The following is a 10705-nucleotide window of genomic DNA, read 5'->3' as shown; positions in this document are numbered from 1 at the left end:
AAGGGGCACATGGAGGCAATCATGACTTTTTACTTAGGCCTTTGACCCCATCATCAAGGATCCACACGAAAGATCCATTGGAAATTGAACATCCTTTTATCCCTAGACAACCGTTTCCAAAATCATTTACATGATTAGTGTGAATCGAGGAAAGAAAGCGTGTTTAGCCACTATTATAATAAGTGTTGTTAAGTTTGGATTCTTTTACAAGCAAAGGAATGAATTTATTGTCATCAATGGAAGCAACGTGAGCGATTTGATTATCATAAGCCACAAAAATCCTTTATTGTGTTTTGGATGCTGATTCACAAGAACTCCCATAATTGCAATGAGGAGTTCGCCACGATCTCCCCTATTTTCACTACCCATGAATGTATATGTGCATAACAAATTGTATGTCATGGTTGATTTTATTCCAACCCTAGACAAGCAGAACTTAAAAAAACCCTAATCATCAAAAGCTAGGCTTTATCCATCTTCATGACAACAGTGTAGCTAGGTATTGAACCTCAAAACCAACATTTTGAGGCTCGAACTCAAACCGAAGGAAGTACCTTAGACGGAACAAGGAGCCACCAAACATAGCCCCCAAGCAAAGGATGACGAGAAAGTAAAGACTAGATGATGTGTCATACCACGGCTGCTCAACAACCCAAACAAGGGGCACCATTAGGAAGGGCTCATTCGGATGAGCTCGGCTAACACTCAGTTAATGGCACGCACTTGACAAAGGCAGGACGAGTCGTACAAATACGGTGGGTAGTACCCACCAGAGAGTTAGCTTAGTATAAACGGATAGATAGTCGGGTCCAAAAACTGTGTAACCGAAGCTAAATGTATGTGCAAGTGTAGCAAAAACCGTTGTTTGTATTGAGCCATTCGGCTCTATTAATAGAATGAAGTGCTTAAATATCTCCCACCGTCTCTCGATCTTCCTCCTCTCTACGTGGTTTCAATGTTGACGCTTACCGTCGCAGTATGTGCCCCCAACTCGTTCGCATTTTCTCGCCTCTATTGTCATTTGCAAAAGGCAATTACCCTACCACCCAAATGAACCAAGGGCTCACGGGATGTCCAGCCGATACAATAGCACAGAAGTTTGGAGTTACCGATTCGGCGTTAACGACTGATTTTCAACTCTGCCAAATAGTCCACACCGAGGACGTGGACCAAAGATGAGAATGATGTTTGAAGGGAGTGAGGGAACGAATTTTCATTCTCATCTTTAACCTATTAACCACGGACACCCAAAAAAAAAAAGAGAGGACACGTGGCAGCTTGGAGGAGAAGAGCCTGCCACGTGTCACAAAAAAGGAGCTCTTGGATGGAGGCTTGGAGGGGGGAAAGACAAGAGGCAAGCTTTGGGGAGGAGGTGGAAAGACAAGAGGCAGCTTTAGGGGCAAGGAGGAGATAGAAGGTCAATGGAATGGAGGAGATGGAAGGTCACCTTCGGGAGGAAGGAGATGGAAGGTTAATGGAATGAAATGAGGAGATGGAAGGTCCAGAGCCATGGGTTAAGACTTAGCCAAAATTTCAAATTCCAATCCAAGTAGGCAAGGTGAATTGATTAGCAACTTAAGAATCAAAGATCCACCTTCAGATGGGAGTTGTTGAGGATGGTCATGCATCTTTGCTCGTGCAAAGCACAGGTTCAATACTCGTGTTCAGAACATCCTGAGGATAGGGGTGATTTTGCAAGTCACTTGGGAGGAGTACTTAGGTGGGTTTCACACACCAACTCAGCGGCGGACGGTGTCCCCTCCAATTAAATCGCACGCCCACCTTCCAAGGTTTTCACATTAGTTCGCTCGCCCAATCGAAAAATTCGACGTGGAGTCTGACTCATGGACAGGCAAACAAAATTTCTTGGGTGACCTGATCACTACGCCCAACTGCGCGTCTAGAGAAGAAAGGCCAATCGGTAGAGCTCGCGGGAATCGAACTGGAGAGCTTTGATTGTGCCTCCTCGTCTATGCTCGGACTCAAACTCCATGACTCTGGTGGTCGTCTTGCTGTGCTCGGTCCTCTCTTATCCAGTGTGCACTTTGAGTGACGGTTCGCAGCCTTGGATGCCTCTGTTGGGTTGGCCTCAAGTGATACACCTGTTGGTGGTACTGAGAAAGAAAACTGAGTGAACCTGGTTGTGGTTTCGAGATTTTGCCTGGTCTATGAGGTGTTTCACCTCATTGAGAAAGCGTTCCAAGAATAGCCATGCCCACGCCATGGGCTTCCCTTCGTCCACCTGCAACAATTGCCTTGTTGCAGTAGCCAATATGCTAGCAGTTTTTTCTTGCAATCACATTAGTTCAAGAAAGAATTTGAGGTAGGGATGAGAGTAGGATTGGTGTGGTTGTTGAGGAAAATCTCCTAGCTGGCTTTCTTGCCAAACAATGTCTCCATATCATTGGCTTGGCTCTGGAGTAGTAGACTTTGCCACCTAGAGGGAGATGAAGTGCGGAGCCGATCAACATCGAATTGAGCATTTACTCCCCGGTATCCTCTCTAGTAGACGTGCAGGTAAGGAAGAGCAGCCTGTCATTCTCTAGGATAAGAGGGATCCTAGACCGACTATTCACTAGCTTCTCGACTAAGGCCATAAGGAGGATGAGCTCATGGGAAGCCAGAGTTCTCGAGGTAAGCAAGCCCTCGTGGTATTTGCTCCTTTTATTCTCGGGGAGGGAGGCTTCTTCTAGCTTTCCATAATAGGGACGCGTTCGAGTAGGCTAATAGATCTTCTCTCTCCGTTCGATAGAGTTCTGGAAAAGAGAGAACTCCTGTAGAATGGGGTGCTGCCTAACCCTACGAATATAGGCCTCAAGGTCAGTTTCAAAGAGTTCGCTGTGGGTGTTTCTCACTTTAGCTCGCAAGGCGCCTTCCCGTGTTAGGCTAGCCCCGTTTAGCCCTGAATAGAGTGAGTTTTTTAACAAAGGCTTGGGAAATTCTTCCCCTCACTGGTCAAAAACGTGCTTCCAGAAGGAAGTAGAGTGGTAAGCCTCCCATGTGTTGTGTGGCACGCCACCATGTCAATCTCCTCGAGAACTAGCCCAGGAGGAACAATAACCCTCTCTACAACCTCTTTGATGATCCCCCTTAGGTCCCTTCTAAGGTTGGCTATGGTGGCGCGAACCTCTGTGGTCTAGGGAATAAGCCTTGGATAACCCTCCACTTCCATGTAGCGGAAGGGAAAAAGCTATCAGACGGGGCTCCTTCTCTGGTAGTACTGGGTAGTCCCGCTCCTAAACAATCTAAATAGCATGTAGCATACATGGACTACGTCTTCGGCTTCTCTGTTAAGAACGTCTAACAACCCTTCTTGCAGAAGGGGGATGCATACCATCCGGGATAAACTTGTCTCTAGCAACTCTGATTGGGGATAGGAGTGGCCTTCTATAAGAGTAGGCGGGAGGGGAAATTCAGTGAGAGAGGGGGGGTCTACTCTCGAATATCCCTTTGGATACGGCCCTCGACCGCTGGGAGCATCCTAACAGCTTCTCTCTTAATTTTTTACTCCGTCCACTCCATGGACGGGTCTCTCCTCACCAACTCGGGGTGTTTCGATAAGAAATGTTGAGTGGCTCGGCATTCTTCCTTCGTCAACCCAGACGTCCCCCTCTTAGTCTCGCTCTCGCGCTCCAACCCCCTCCTCCGCCTGGGGAGGATCAACCCCCGACACCGGGTCTTCCTCACGATTTTTGACCGCATGGAGAATCTCTACAAACCTCCCCTCATAAAGATTTGGAGGGTTCATGGAGAATCTCTACAAACCTCCCCTCATCAAGATTTGGAGGGTTTTCTCTTGATCGGGTGAAAAGATCGTCATAATTGTCATGATCGTCATGCCCCGCCTCTTCTCCGAAAGAGTTCGTGTCTCCGGAAGGGTTCTTTTCCTTTTGTTGATTTGTTCCCACTCGAGTGGAAAGATCGACGTCATACTTGTCATGATCGTCATGATCATCATGATCGCCGTACCCCACCTCTCTCTCCAAGGCTTTTTTGTTAGCGTAAAACCCGGACCACGGCTCCTCCTCCATCACCCTGTAGACCAGGTTGGAGGGTTTTTCATATTCTTTCAGCTCCTCCTGATTGGTCCAAGCTCAGCCCGATTTACCACCTTCCCTTTCATTTTTTTCTACTGCACCACCCTCCTGCATCCCAAGCACCGGAGGGAATCATAAAGTGCTTGCCCAAAGGTGTAAGAGTTAAGGGCCTCAATCCCGTTAGCATTGGCATATTCTACATAAGACTCATATAAAGAGTTGGGCGAGGGCATCTTTCTCAGCCTTAGAAGTATCTCCTTGCTCGGGTATTCTCGTGTGGGCCCCTCCCCCTCTTGTCTGTGCATTGATGGCCTCCACGTGTTGCTCTATCCTACTGTATTCTGGAGGCTGGGATAAGGACCATTGTATAAGTCCGCTAGCGTCTTTCTTTAGTTTATTCAATAGATCAGGATCTCTTTTAAAGGCTACTCGAGGGGTCAAGATGTACACAAACCTGCGCCTAAACCCGGTGCTCTTGTCTTGCGCATCCCATAGCATGTTAGCGGTCACCACCAATATCCCTCTAGATTCTTTTGCGTTTATCGGCCCGTTCTTTATCTCGCAAGTCACCCTATCCCCGGAGATTATTTTTTTGAGGACAGAACACTGCGCATTATTGAGGACGGAACACTGTGCGTTATTGACCTTGGAGGGAATGTCGGGCAACGTAAGTAAGTACTTATCTTGAATCGCCTTCATCTTGAAGCGATTAGTTAGCTTGAGTATATCTAGTGCGCAACATGATTCTCCCATAATGTGCTCTAGCAACAACTGAACCAGCATCGACTTCCCCGTGGCGCCCGGGCCCCAGAGATAAAGACTCACCTACTCTTTGGTGTTCTAGGTAAACAAAAGCCTGACGAAGGCTCTCAATAGGTTTATTCGGAAGGGGTCACCATCCATAAGGTCTATAATAAATTGATTCTGCATCGATGTGAGGGGGGTCCCTGGTAAAAACTCTATCCCACAGCGAGAAAAAGCCCACTGTCTGGGTTGAGGACCCCTCCTCTCCCTCAACCAGCGACCCGTTGAGAAAGTGCAAGCCCTAGAGAGGCGTAGGTGTTATATATAGGTACTGTCGTAGGGTTTCCTCTACAATCTTCCTAAATTGGAGCTTACCCATTTTCCGCCCTTGATCTCCTCTACAATGTCATTCATAAGACTATAGAAAGAGCCCTCATGGTGGGCCCATTGTGCCTCTTCATACTTATACCACTCCCTCTTGGGTAGGCGGAAGACCCACTTCTCTTGGAATTGCTCGGCTATCCTCTTACTGATGCTCTCTTCAAGAGAGTCATAGTTGCTTTCGACGGTCCCCCTCTAGTATAGCTAATAACTCTTGTATTTTTGCCTCCTCAAATGGTGGATGGTAGAGGTAACGCGCTTGAAAGAGGAGGATTTCTGGATTAAGACTTTTGTTTTTCTTTACTTGCTCACAGAGAGCATTCCATCTGCGGCCTGCCAAGAGAGGGGGTTCTATTTGGGGAGCGCACCCCTTATGTGCTAAGGGCAGTAGAAAGGTGAGATATCTTCCCAGGCAGCTCACTTTAGACCAACTCTTTAACTCCCTCCTCTCCCCTATTATCGTGATCCTTCCCTTTGTAAAGTACTCCGAGGGAACATCGGCTGTACATAGTCCGGCTTTCTTTGTCCCCTCAGGAAGGCCCGTCCCCTAGAAATGTAAGCCCCCCGACGGGGTGGTCTCTACGCTTAAGGTGTTAGTGCATCCACCCTCTGGAGCCACCCACAACCTTTTGCTAACTAACTCGTTATCTATGTCTATTATAGAAACCCCTTGCGGCGGTGACCCTACGTCTAGACCCACGGCATCGCAAGGCACAGAAGGGCACAACCTCCCCTCATTAAAATGAGAAGGCGAGATTGCAAAGTCCCTTGTAATTTGTTTTTTCCCTCTTTGGTAGAAGAGGGCACATCCGTGGGACAAAATGTCTCTGACCCAGTTATACTCTAAACTGGACAGACTAATGAAATTCTAGAGCATGGGCCGCTTCAAAACCGTATTTGTTTGATTCATGGTGTGGGTCTTGTATATGTCATCTTTTCCTTGAGGGTTATTCAACTAAACCCGATGGTGAAAATAGTGTTGAATTGCACCAACGAGAGTTTTTTCCGCCTCTTTGTTTCCCTTGGGTCCGCCTTCTTCCTAAGCTCAACCACTCTAACGTACCGCAAAAGGCGTGCTCGGGCTGTTCGTTAGGAGTTTGTGAGTCATGGGGAATAACTGGGAAAGGGGTGATGAAGGCGCTCTCTAGAAGGAGCACCCTGTTGAGTATATTGGGGTCATCCCCCGGCCGGTCGAACTACTCGTAAGATTCGGCCATGCCCCTTAGCTTGAAGGTCCTTGCCTTGCTCGAGTGGTGGCTTGAGATTAGGTTGACCCCAAACGGTCTATCTGAGGCCTGTCTACTAGCGCACAGCTCGTATTTCCCCATCAGGGGCACTTGGAACTGCTGATCCGATTGAGCCAATCGAGTAATCAGTTTGTGCCATTTGATTTCGGGTGTTTGTAGTAAGATAACTCGCTCTAGCCAGTGGTTGTCAAAGGAGTAAATGAGGTCCCTCAGGGTAATCGAGAGTGGCCACCACAAGACCTCAAACTCCATTCGGAGGGGGTACTTAATGTTCTTAGTTGATGAGCCCATCCTACAGTACCCAGTGAATGTTAAGTATTTCCCCTCGGTGAATTTTTAAAGCAATTTCATTAAAGCGATCGATTGGCATCAGGTTACCTCCATGCAACTGTGATGACCTTCGGGGGGGTCTATTGATAGCCCTCCCTGGTGTAAGTTTGGGGACCCCCCCTTTCAGGTGCGGGCTTGGCGGTCCCTAATAGGTCTCCCTCATGGCCGCGTTTAGCGACCTCTAACAGATAATTCTTCTTAGGAATAAGGCCCTTGCTAGTAAGATCAAGAGGACTAGAGGTGATGATCTTGTTGGCTATCCCTCTTTCGGTTGGCTCACCACACATAGATGAATAAACAGACTAGAAGGACAATGAGGATAGCCAGGCCGATCTGGCCAGAGTACTGCTCGCATGAAGTCATGCGGCTTTGGGACACAGAAGAGCCCCTAGGTGAACTCGCTTTTCTCGGTAACTTAAAGTTCCTCCACTAGTGATCAAAGGCACTAGGAAGTCCCCCGAGAAAAGGGAGCCCCGATACTAGTTGGGCTTGCTCTTTAAGGACCTAGAACCAAGGCTTGACCTTTCGCTCGTCTTGATTGTCCGCGGGACCAATGATATTGAGAGAGCCATTTACCCTCCTCTCAACCGTAGGATTAACGAAATAGTCCGGATAGTCAGGGTTAGCGGGCTTGATCTCAATGAGGGACGGTGTGGGGGAAGAAGAAGATGAACTGGAAGGGGCCTTATGGCGCGGACGAAGGGCCTCTGACGCCATCTCATAAGAGACGGATGGGTTAGGGAAGCCCAACCTTTTCGAGTGAAGGGATTGATAGGACGAAGTGCGTCACGGAGCCCGAACCGAGGTGCTTCTATCCGACTCCATCGAGGAGGATCGCAACCTTTTTTCCAGCAAACCTATTTCGAAAGGGACACGGCTCTTGTTAGTTATGGAGAATAGTGGATTAGTGGTAAAAAAAGAGTCATCCAACCGTGGATTTGAACGTTGTCTAATAGACCGCCAGTCCTCTTGTAGCTTTGCCTTCCACTTTGCATTCTTTACGAGTTGCTTTGCCAAATGGGAAACCAGATTATCAGGCATACAAAGACCCTCTGGTAGGGTGTTATACTTTATACCAAGGTGTGTGTCCGGCTAATCCGAGAGTCATTCTAAAAGAGGGTGGGGGGCCCCCCCTTTAGTACACAGTAGGAATTCGGTAGATTCTGGCCTAGGGTGATCCGTTGCCTACGCATAGAGGGTTAGGTGGATGTAAAGAGTCCCTCTAGAGGTCCTCTTTTTTTGAGCCCGTGGCCATTCGGAAGGCTGAATAGCCAAAAGCGCTTGGTTGAAGGCTTGGATAGGCACTACTGGCATCACGCATTCCTTACAATGATCGCAGCATGCGCGATACACGTATTTTAAGGATAGCTTAGCCGTCCGCAGCTCTATTAGGTTAAGCCGCAACCAAGACTCCATGAAAGTGTACTTGAACGTCTCTTCCTTAGCATCATCCAACGCGGCTAGATAGTCCAGAGAGCAGTAATTCATTGACTGCTCTTTACCCTGGGGGTTTTTGTTCATTAAAGAATACTCCATTAAACAACTTAGTACTAAAAACTACCCCCCTGTGGAGACCCCCCCCATTAGACGATATTCGGGCTTTATTTTACCCTCTCCAAGGAATTATATAAGTTTGATAATAATCAATCTACATGAGGCATGCTCCCAAGCGTAGGGGTGACGACAGTGCTACATCATCAGGTTGCATTTCTAATAATACAAAGTGGGCACAACTAAAAAGGGTAAGGAAGGGCATAAACCCGATTTGTGGGGGAGGACTGGTGAGCGCCAATAAAGGGCACATTAATTGCCTCTTGTGTACACTAATATACACCACAGTTCGCTTGTGGTCAAGCCCCCCGAGGGGAGTCAAAGAGGAAATGGGGGCCAAGTCAAGAGGGGACGCGCAAGACTACTTTGGTTTGTAGTAGGCAAATATGAAGAGGAAGTTGATGAAATGGAACACAGTGAAGCCAATAACCACGTGTAGGATGGCTTTGATGACCTCGTGGTGGGGTAAGTAGAATAAAAAGCTGCCCACCCCAACCAGAATCTTTTTGATGGCGGTCAATGGTTGAACTTCAAGACCTTGAGGCCCCTCCCCTTGACCCAAGCAGACGTACTCTACCTCCTGCACCAACAGGTACAAGGCAAGGAATGCCAGAGCCTGAGGAACTATAAAGCTAACCATACCTTGGACCGCCAGGCTACGAGCCTCTTCCTAGATATTCTCCAGCCTCCCCTTTTTTACAAAGGCCCTGAAGGGGTAGGTGAGTATACAGGCAGGCACAAAGAGAAAGGAACGGGCGGGTCAAGGAATAAAATAAAGCTACAAGGTTTGAATGCCTTTTCCAAACCGCGTGGTAAAACTCACCGACTGGGCTAGTTGAAAAGAGACCATCTTCCACATCTTGATAGAGAGGTCGGTGAGCAAGCGCCTCTATTCTTTTGGCCGAAGAACTTTCTGTTGGATAACGGTTGCTCCAGGGTTTTACTCATGAGGCGCATAGCCTGCAAAGTGGACTGGTCCAGGTAAAACTTCATGATTCCCAAAAATTCGGCTATAGTTAAAAAGATTCCCATGATGCCCCCCTAAAGATTTAGTGTATAAGTTTGTGTTGGGTAAGACCTCAAAGGCCAAGAGGGCCTAGGAGGCGGAGTGTATCGAAGAGAAGGGAACATAATAAATTGGATTGGACAAGGTCAGGATGATCTTTTTACTCGATTCCACAAAGTGGGTTGAGATCTAACTTCGAATAGGATTTCCTTTCCAAGCGGACTTGCACCCCGATTAATTACTGGCTGCGGGCAGTCTAGAAGGCATTAAGGTCACAAAAGGTTTCCTCTTTGGTAGACGTGCGGGTAAGGAAGAGCAACCCGTCATTCTCTAGGCTAAGAGGGATCCCAGACCGACTACTCACTAGCTTCTCAACTAAGGCCATAAGGAGGACGAGCTCATGGGAAGCCACAGCCCTAGAGGTAAGCAAGCCCTCATGGTATATGCTCCTTTTATTCCTGGGGAGGGAGGCTTCTTCTAGCTTTCCATAATAGGGACGCGTTCGAGTAGGCCAATAGATCTTCTCTCTTTATCCCATAGAGGTTTGGAAAAGAGATAACTCCTGCATAATGGGGTGCTGCCTAACCCTACACATATAGGCCTCAAGGTCATTTTCAGAGAGTTCACTGTGGGCGTTTCTCACTTTAGTTCACATGGCGCCTTCCCTTGTCAGGCTACCCCCGTTTGGCCCAGAATAGAGTAAGGTTTTTAACAAAGGCTTGGGAATTTCTTCCCCCCACTGGTAAAAAACGTGCTTCTAGAAGGAAGTAGAGTGGTAAGCCTCCCACATGTGGGGGGCTTTAGCCTGCCCCATGAGACCTGCATAGATCCCTGTGTGGCATGCCACCATGTCAATCTCTTCAAGAACTAGCCTAGGAGGAACAATAACCCTCTCTACGACCTCTTTGATGATCCCCCTTAGGTCCCTTCCTATGGTGGTGCGACCCTCCATGGTCTGAGGGATAAGCCTTGGATAACTCTCTACTTCCATGTAGCGGAAGGGAAAAAGCTATTGAACGGGGCTCCTTGTCTGGTAGTACTGGGTAGTCCCAATCCTAAACAATCTAAATAGCATGTAGCACACATGGACTACGTCCTCGGCTTCTCTGTTAAGAACATCTAATAGCCCTTCTTGCCAAAGGGGGATGCATACCATCCGGGATAAACTTGTCTCTAGCAAATCCGCTTGGGATAGCAGCGCCCTTCCATAAGGGTAGAGGGGAGTAGGCGGGAGGGGAAATTCACTGAGAGAGGGGGGGTCTCCTCAAAGGCTTCAATGACATCAAGGAAGAAAAGGCATGCAATGGCAGGGAGAAGCTTGCATGCATGTCAGGTCATGATGGCCTTTGTGAGATGCAGCACCCCACAAATTGTAGTTAGGTTGAAGTGCGTCCTCTCACTAGATGAGT

At 48.0% G+C, this 10705-nt stretch overlaps 1 pseudogene; it reads right to left on the bottom strand.

Annotated features, from left to right (window-relative positions):
* Positions 1-9552: 9552 nt before the first annotated feature.
* On the bottom strand, positions 9553-10452 carry LOC147899502 (uncharacterized; annotated as a pseudogene).
* Positions 10453-10705: the final 253 nt, after the last annotated feature.

The sequence above is a fragment of the Dipteris shenzhenensis genome, chromosome 8 (genome assembly GCF_047967505.1).
Source record: "Dipteris shenzhenensis isolate YYH24624 ecotype China chromosome 8, Dip_SZ_1.0, whole genome shotgun sequence".
In the NCBI taxonomy this organism is placed as follows: Eukaryota; Viridiplantae; Streptophyta; class Polypodiopsida; order Gleicheniales; family Dipteridaceae; genus Dipteris; species Dipteris shenzhenensis.
Note: the sequence above shows the minus strand (reverse complement) of the source record. Positions and strands in the feature narration are given on the sequence as shown.